This window comes from Arachis duranensis, chromosome 6, assembly GCF_000817695.3.
Source record: "Arachis duranensis cultivar V14167 chromosome 6, aradu.V14167.gnm2.J7QH, whole genome shotgun sequence".
NCBI lineage: Eukaryota > Viridiplantae > Streptophyta > Magnoliopsida > Fabales > Fabaceae > Arachis > Arachis duranensis.
This window is the reverse complement of record NC_029777.3, coordinates 37,891,126-37,900,704: the sequence shown is the minus strand read 5'-3', so window position 1 is coordinate 37,900,704 and position 9,579 is coordinate 37,891,126. Positions and strand designations below refer to the sequence as shown.

The following is a 9,579-nucleotide window of genomic DNA, read 5'->3' as shown; positions in this document are numbered from 1 at the left end:
TCTTCATCCAATCCTTCTTACTCCTTTCCATGGCAAGCTGTATGTTGGGCATCACCATTGTCAGTGGCTACAATCCCGTCCTCTCAGTGAAAATGTTCAACGCACCCTGTCACGGCACAGCTAATCATCTGTCGGTTCTCAATCAGGTTGGAATAGAATCCATTGATTCTTTTGTGTCTGTCACTAACGCCCAGCCTTCAGGAGTTTGAAGCTCGTCACAGTCATTCAATCATTGAATCCTACTCAGAATACCACAGACAAGGTTTAGACCTTCCGGATTCTCTTGAATGCCGCCATCAATTCTAGCTTATACCACGAAGATTGCGATTAAGGGATCCAAGAGATAAACATTCAAGCCTTGTTTGCTTGTAGAATAGAAGTGGTTGTCAGGCACTCATTCATAAGTGAGAATGATGATGAGTGTCACATAATCATCACATTCATCATGTTCTTGCGTGCAAATGAATATCTTAGAACAAGAATAAGCTGAATTGAATAGAAGAACAATAGTAATTGCATTAATACTCGAGGTACAGCATAGCTCCACACCTTAATCTATGGTGTGTAGAAACTCCACCATTTAAAATACATAAGTGATAATAGTGATCATTGGCTTCGGCCCCAGAGAGGGAACCAGAAGAACCAAGATGAAAATACAATAGTAAAAGGTCCTATTTGTAGAGAAATAGTAGCCTAGGGTTTACAGAAATGAGTAAATTACATAAAAATCCACTTCCGGGCTCACTTGGTGTGTGCTTGGGCTGAGCATTGAAGCTTTCATGTGTAGAGACTTTTCTTGGAGTTAAACGCCAGCTTTTGTGCCAGTTTGGGCGTTTAACTCCCATTCTTGTGCCAGTTCTAGCGATTAACGCCGGGCACTTTTGAGCTAATTTGGAACGCCAGTTTGGGCCATCAAATCTCGGGCAAAGTATAGACTATTATACATTGCTGGAAATCCCAGGATGTCTACTTTCCAACGCCGTTGAGAGCGCGCCAATTGGGCTTCTGTAGCTTCAGAAAATGCACTTCGAGTGCAGGGAGGTCAGAATCCAACAGCATCTACAGTCCTTTTCAGCCTTTGAATCAGATTTTTGCTCAGGTCCCTCAATTTCAGCAGCAAAAAATACCTGAAATCACAGAAAAACATACAAACTCATATTAAAGTCCAGAAAAGTGAATTTTAACTAAAAACTAATAAAAATATAATAAAAACTAACTAAAACATACTAAAAACATACTAAAAACAATGCCAAAAAGCGTATAAATTATCCGCTCATCAGACACAAAAGGGGCGTGGCACGCCAGGTTGGGCATGGCACGCTTGACCCATCAACTACTATGGGCATGCCACTTGAGCAAAGGGGCGTGGCACGCCAACTGATGCCAGGGCATCTAGGCCAGTTTCACTGACCTTTTTTTACTATTTTAGGGTAGTTTCATGCATTTTCTTAGGAAATAAGCAAGTTTTGGGTAGAAGAACACTTACATCTTGATTTAGACAAATATTGTGAATTTTACATTATTTCATGAGAATTATGCAAGGAATGAATGTTAAATTGGATAATGCATGATTTCATGACTTGGATTAGAGCTTTGATGCATTTTATTTGTGTAATTTCAAGACAAAGGAAGCAAGGAAGAGCCACGTTAGCATCCACATTAACCTAGTTAACATAGGTACTAACGTGGAATAGGGATAAGCTTGCAGCGTTAATGAGAAAAGTGAACACCAGTAACGCCCTCGAAGCCATCATGAACCACGTTAATTGCCACGTTAACTACATTAACATGGTAGTCAACGTGGAGACAAAAAACGACTCCAACGTTAGTGGTAATTGTGATCACCACTAACGCTCCAAGACGTGGCAATGAACCACGTTTAGAGCCACGTTAACTAAGTTAACGTGGACTCTAACGTGGAAGAGAGGGACAATGCCAATGTTAGTGACACTCACCTTTGTCATTAACGTTGGATCAAGCTTGCATTGCCCATGTTAATGGTCACGTTAACCACTAACGTGAAAGTTAACGTGGAGTTGAAATTGATGAGCCAACGTTAGTGACACTCACCTTTGTCACTAACGTTGGGATGGCATTCATAACCACGTTAAGAGCCACGTTAACTTAGTTAACGTGAGTTCTAACGTGAGGACAAGGGGCATAAGGCAACGTTATTGGGAAAGGTGAGTCCCAATAACACTTGCAAAGATGAGACATAACTACATTAAGAGCCACGTTAACTTAGTTAACGTGAGCTCAAACGTTGGGGCTAGGGGCACAAGGCAACGTTATTGGGAAAGGTGAGTCCTAATAATGCTTGCGAAGGTTTGTAAGGCAACGTTAGTGGTCACATTAGTACCACTAACGTTGGAGTTAACGTGGGCCATGTGGTGGGAACGTTAGTGAGAAAAGTGATTGCCACTAACGTTCTCGAACCCACAATGTCACTCAGCGTTAACGCCACTAACGCCCCAAGCCAAAGTCCATGCTTACGTCACTTTCTCTCTGCAACTAAAGCTGAGCCCACTAAAGATTCCCAACTGCTTCAACTTAAGTTCAAAGGCCCATATCCAAGACTTGCAGAATTGACTAGAAGACCAAGAAGAGTAGTATATATAGGAGTAGTTTTGAACTAGAAAAGAGAGTGGCACATTGGAGAAAACAACACTCTGTATATTTTACTTTTTTTGTAACTTCTAGAGTTAGAATTTATCTTTCTTCTTCTTCATTTCCATTTTCCAGAGCTATGAACAACTAAACCCCTTTCATTGGGTTAGGGAGCTCTGTTGTAATTTGATGGATCAATCATAATTTTCATTATTCTTCTTCTTTCTTTTTTCTTGATCTTACTAGAAAGCTTTCGATCTTCATCTAATTGGATTGTTATCTTGGGAAAGAAACTCTCCATAATTGGATCTCCTCTGAGCCTTGGAAAAGGGATGAGGAGATCATGCTAGAAATGCTTTCTCATGTTGGACCAAATTGGGGTTTGGATGGGTATAGTGACATATAACCCTACCAACACTTTGATTTGGAAATATATGTGGTATAATCAGTGACCATACCTCATCTCTTCTCATGAGCAATTAAATCAAGGAATTGGGCAATTGTTCAAGTTTAGAGAGATTGGATTGCCAAGGAATTGGGATTCAATCACTTAAGATTGCCAAGGAGATCAATGAATGCATTGATTGAGGAAGAGATGAGAATGAACTTGATCCAGAGAATGCAACACCTCCTGAACCCAATGATTTCCCCATTTCTGATCTTACCCATTCTCTTTACTTTCTGTCATTTACTTTCATGCTAATCACCCCAATCCCCATTTAAGATTCTGCACTTTATTTTCTATCATTTACTTTCTCGCCATTTAATTTTCTGCAATTCTACATCCACTTTCTGCTTAGCTCAACTTGAGTATTCTTCCAATTAAAATTGCTTGACCAATCAATCCCTGTGGGATTCGACCTCACTCTATTGTGAGTTTTTACTTGATGACAATTCGGTATACTTGCCAAAGGAAATTTGTTGAGAGACAAATTCCCATGCATCAAGTTTATGGCGCCGTTGCCGAGGATTGATTTTGAATCAACAATGATTAAGTTGGAAGATCACTAGATTGAGCATTTTTTTTCTTTTGTTCATTTTGTTTAGCTGTTTACTTTTAGTTACAATTACTTCTTCCCTTTCCTTATCTCCCCTTTTATTTTCCCGCATTATTTACAATTCTGTTCACTAGCCCACTAACTGTTTGACAATTTGCACCACTCACACTAACAACCACTTTAACCATTATATTTCTGCAATTTCTTTCTTGCTGTGAGCTGTGCTGGTTATATGACAGGTAGAAGAAGCAGAGCTTCAACATCCTTTGATTCTGAACCTAAGAGGACCCTCCTTAGAAAAAGGAGGGAAGCAACAGGCAAAAGAGTTGTTGGAGCAGAGGAAGAGGAGGAATTCTTTGAAACAATCATGGAGGATAACCATGAAGGAGCAGCTCATGATCATGCCAGAGATGGCCATGTGAATCATGCTGAGCCAGGAAGAAGGGTTCTAGGATCTTACATCAACCCAGACCCAGGCAACTATGGAAGCAGCATCCAAAAGCCAACCATACATGCTAACAACTTTGAGCTAAAACCCCAGCTCATCACCCTTGTTCAGAACAACTGTTCATTCGGAGGAAGTGCCCAAGAAGACCCAAATCAACATTTAACCACCTTCGTAAGAATATGTGACACTGTGAAGTCTAATGGCGTCCACCCAGATCTTTACATATTGCTCTTGTTCCCCTTTTCACTCAGGGACAAGGCGTCTAAATGGTTGGAGTCTTTCCCAAAGGAGAGTTTAACAGCATGGGAATATGTAGTGAACAAATTCTTGGCAAGGTTATATCCTCCTCAAAGGATCAACAGGCTGAGAGCTGAGGTACAAACTTTCAAGCAACAAGATGGTGAGACTCTCTACGAAGCGTGGGAAAGGTTTAAGGATTTGACAAGAAGGTGCCCATCGGACATGTTCAATGAATGGGTACAGCTGCATATTTTCTATGAGGGACTCTCGTATGAATCAAAGAAGGCAGTGGATCACTCATCCGGAGGATCTTTGAACAAGAAGAAGACCATTGAAGATGCCATAGATGTCATTGAGACTGTAGCTGAGAATGACTACTTCTATGCTTCTGAAAGGAGCAACACTTGAGGTGTAATAGAACTGAACCATGTTGATGCACTACTAGCTCAGAACAAGATGATTGCCAAGCAACTAGCTGACCTTACAAAGCAAATGGAGAAGAACCAAGTTGCAGCAGTCACCACACAATCATCAACCCAAGAAGGAGTAAACACAGAGGAAGGAGGTGAATGGGAGCAAGCCAACTATGTTGGTAATTCACCAAGGCAAAATCATGATCCATACTCCAAAACTTACAATCCAGGATGGAAGAACCACCCCAACTTTGGGTGGGGAAACCAACAAGACCAAGGACAAGATCAGAGATGTCAAAATCACAATCCTAACAACCATGCTATCCACCAACATTCATCACAAAGATCATATCAACAACCACCTAACCACACTCCTTGATGACATGTCACCATGTCATGTTTTTCTATGCTTTTTCATACAATAAATTGATGATTAGTGCTTAGATATTGCATTCTTTTGTGCTTAATTGGAATATTTCCTTGATCTTTTAATTTTATAAATCTTGTAGGAAATAAGAAGAAAAAGAAGCAAAGAAGCACAAAATAAGCTAAAAAAAAGAGCTTTGGGGCACACTTTGAAGTTGGAGCACACTTTGGAGGCTTAGGCCACGCTTTTAAAAGCGTGGCCCATGACCAAATCAAAGAAGGAAGCAACCAGCACACACAATGCTCCGCTCTTGCCAAGAGCAGAGCATTATCGTGATGAAAAAAATGAGCATGGAAGCAAAATTTCCGCTAAGTTAAAATCTGAGCGCTCACAACATGACCATGCCTCCTTCAAAGGGCTATAACTCGAGCTACAAATGTCCGATTGATGTGCTTTCAGTTGCTTTGGAAAGCTGACATTCAGAGCTTTCCAACGATATATTACAATCCATATTTGGCATGAAATTAAGGCACGAGTGAAATGCATCTTTAAGGGCCAAAAACAAGCAAAAAAATCAGCCAATGCTTCCACCAAGGTTCGAAGCTGGAGCCTCACTCCAAAGCAAAGTAGCACTCTCAAGGAGAGCAGAGTGCTCTCTTGGAGAGCATTGTCGTGCTCTCTCCCAAAGAAAATGCAAGAAAATTGGGCAAGAATGCAACCCCCAAGGCTTGAACACAGGTACCTCACCAAGGAAGCCAATGCTCCGCTCCCCACAAGAGCAGAGCACTATCCTGATTACTACGCAACCTTGGCGCGCTACAAAGGATCCCCACACAAGGCACCAATGCTCCGCTCTCCATAAGAGTAGAGCATCCTCCTGGGAGTGTCATCCATGGGCCAAAATTCAACCAAAAATCCATTTAAATTCAATTCCTCACTAATTGAACCAAGGCCATCTAGATCTTCAAATCCAAAGCAAGCTAAGCCCATTATCATCAAAGGCACAAGAACAAGCTAGAATTAGGATTTTCGTTTAATTTGTGTTTCATTTCAATTTCATTTTATTTTGTAAAAAGCCTATATAAAGGCATCATTCTCATTTTCATAGGAAGGCTTGCTCCATTAGGGAGTAGTAGTAGTAGATAGCTCTCTCTTTTAGTTTTCCTTTTTTATTTTGAATTGTAGATTGAGAATTGAAGGAATTCTGTTTCACTCTTGATCTATAATTTTTCTTTGTCCAGCTTCTGCATAATTTTTAGTGAATTGAGAATTGGAATTGAGTTTTCCTTTACTGCTTCCATCTTCATTTCTTCTATTTGTTTGCTATTGAATCAAGGAAGGGCTTAAGATCTAGACTTGTTTTCTAGTCTCTTTGATTCCCTGAGGTCTTCAATTTTATTTTGCAATTGAGTTGAGCTCTTGGCAACTCTTCTATTTTTACTGTTTCATTGAAATTGTTGATTCTTCATCTGGAATTTCATGCATGATTTAAGTTCTTACTGTTTTGATTCTTGAACACCTTTACATTTCTGTTTTGATATTGAATTGATCTGTTTATAAATTTCATATTCTGAGAGCTCTTTAATTCACTGCACTTTACATTTTTCAGTTCTATTTAAATTCCCAACACCTACATCCATTTTATTCTTCCTGCAATTTAGATTTCCAAGTACTTATTCTCTAAGTTCAGCTTCATTGCTTTCTTTAATTCCCTGCACCCAATTCCCTTTATATTTACTGCAATTTACATTTCTTGTCATTTAAGATTTTGTCAATTTACTTTTCTTGCTCTTTAAGTTTCAGTCACTTTACTTTCTGCAATTTAAATTCCCTGCAAATTTACATTCTGTTGGTCAACTTCACGCAATTCATTCAATGTTAGCTTGACTAAACTAATCACCCACTAAAGTTGCTTGATCCATCAATCCCTGTGGGATCGACTTCACTCTAAGTGAGTTATTACTACTTGATGCGACCTGGTATACTTGCCAGTGAGTTTTGTGTTGGATCGTTTTTCACACATCAAGTTTTTGGTGCCGTTGCCCGGGATTGATTAGATCAATAATGATTAAGTGGGTGAGAAGTCTAGATCAAGCATTTTTTTGTTTTTGTTCTCTGTTCTAAGTTGAAACCAAGCTGTTTGTGTTTTTGCTTCACTAAGAAGTTCTTCTCTGAGACATGAACTTCAATTTTCAATGGTGTTGTGTTTTACAAAATTCAAATGGAGTTCAACTCATCTTATGATCAAAAAAATTTCATGGGATATTATCCACCATCACCAATCTCTAATGGTGGCTGGGAGTATCACCAAGAAAATATAAATTCTGAGCACTCCAATCCATGGAGATTTGCTTCAGAAACACAAGATGAGCAAGAGAATCATATGGGATATTTCCCTCTACCACAAAATGATGCAAGTCATGATTCTAATGGTGGCTGGGAGTATCACCAAGAAACTGCAAATTCTGAGCAGTCAACTCACATGAGAGAGTGTCCAACCTCACCTTCCAGTTCTACATTTGAAAATTCTTCATCAATTAACTATGCCTCAACACAAAATCCATCCCAAAACTCACAACCAACACAAATTTTCAAGAGCCAATGACTCTCAAGGATTGAGTCCATGCTCAAAGGATTTGAGGAGAAGACAAAGAAACACGAGAAAAAACTAGAAAACTTCTTCACAAACATGGAAGTGAAGTTAGCTCAATTGTTGAGTGCAACGAAGAAAGTGGAAGGGCAAGATGAGGAAGCCTCTGTGTCAAGAAAAATTTCAATGAAAAATAAGGTGGAGGAGGCATTTGAACCTGAACTTGCATATTCACAGAAGCCACTTGAGATTACGAGGGAAACAGAGAGGCACATGAAGGAAAAGCTCATTGAACCACCATTGCAAGGAACTCTTGATGAAGACAAAACTCCAATAATCACACAGCAACCAAGTCTTGAATTCAAAGAAGTGAAGGCAACTAGCAAGAACACCAATCCTGTTCCTGATCCAGCAAGCAAGATCAATCAAGCCATTTGCAAAAGGAAGCTTGCTAAGAAGAGGCCAAGACAAGGGACACTTGCTGAATCTTCTCCCCCTTTGAGGTCATTCCTGTTAACAAACTGGAAGAAAAGGAAGAAAGTGAAGAACAAGTAGACAGTAGGTACATTTCTTCTCCATGCTTTGTCTAAATTTCAATAAATTGGCATATGATTACATTCTAAGTTTGGTGTTGCCTTGCAACAAATTATTTTCAATCTTTTTGGATGATTGCATCAAATCAAAAATGAAAGTGACACACCAAGATTCTAAGTTTGGTGTGCCACTTATTTTCTATGCAAATCATTCAAGCAACACTACTTGTCTGCATAATCATAATGCCTCTGTAGTTTTATTTTTCTCTTTTAATTTGACACTTTCTCATTCTACTGGCTTTAGTCATTTTTCTGTTTTTTAAATGCTTTCATTTAGTTTGCTTATTAACTATTTTTGTTAATACATCACGAAGACATCCTTATTCATGACAGACTCTTCATTTGGTGATTGTATTTAACAAATAACAGTTTCTTTTGTTTAGTTTTAGTTCAAATAAATTGACATATAGTTGCATTCTAAGTTTGGTGTTGCTATGCATCAAAATTTAGTTCCAATGCTTACTAGATACTTGCATTAATTTCAAGTGAAAGTGTCACACTAAGTTTGGTGTGCCACTTATCTTTTATGCAATGTATTGTGCTCACCTTCTTATGTTTGCAATCAAAATGTCTCTGTCTCTGGTGCCTTGATTGTTATCTTTCATTTTGCTTGCTTAAAACACATGTGCTACTAACATTTCATTGTATAAGACATTCATGATCCATCTCAGCCCCATAGCCATTGTTCTAATTGTTGCTTGAGGATGAGCAAGCATTCTGAGTTTGGCAAGGGAAAGGAAAGAATAAGAGGAAAATGACAACAATAGAGAAGATGGACTACAAGGTTGTAAAGTTCCTTTTCCTCTCCTTTGTTTCCAGCACTTTAAATTGCATGATTGTCTTTATATTCTCTGTATGCATGTGTAGTATGACTAAGCATAGCTTGAATTTTGATTGAAACATGGTGCTGTGACATTTTAACTACCAACTTGAATTCTGTGAGTTCAAAAGCAGTAAATCATCATGATCATAAACAAACAAGGAATTAAAGAAGAGTTTAGCATGTGCATACAAGTATTGGAAAGCTTGTATGATTAATTGTTGCTCAATTGCATTAGATTTTATTTAATTGAAGTTTTCATCAAGAACATTTTGTGAAATCTTTTAAAATCATGAAAACCTTGAAAAAAAAAGCAAAAAGGGCAAGAAAAGAAAAAGGAAAAGAATGGGAAAGCTGAAGGCTCTGAGTACCAATGGCAATTTATTTGTTAAGTGCTTGTGGTGTTTATGTATCAAGCCAAATGCTTAAAAACAAAACACTTAGAAGTCAAGGCTAGGCTCAAGTGCAAAAGCACTCCCTCAAAGCTCAAGGCTCAGAGCATC

The 9,579-nt window shown here is 38.8% G+C and overlaps 1 non-coding gene across 1 annotated transcript; it reads right to left on the bottom strand.

The window, feature by feature from the left end:
- Positions 1 to 4,413: 4,413 nt before the first annotated feature.
- LOC127739963 (small nucleolar RNA R71) lies at positions 4,414 to 4,515 on the bottom strand. Its single transcript, XR_008000704.1, has one exon. It is a non-coding gene; the product is annotated as a small nucleolar RNA R71 (small nucleolar RNA).
- Between the last annotated feature and the right edge of the window lie 5,064 nt (positions 4,516 to 9,579).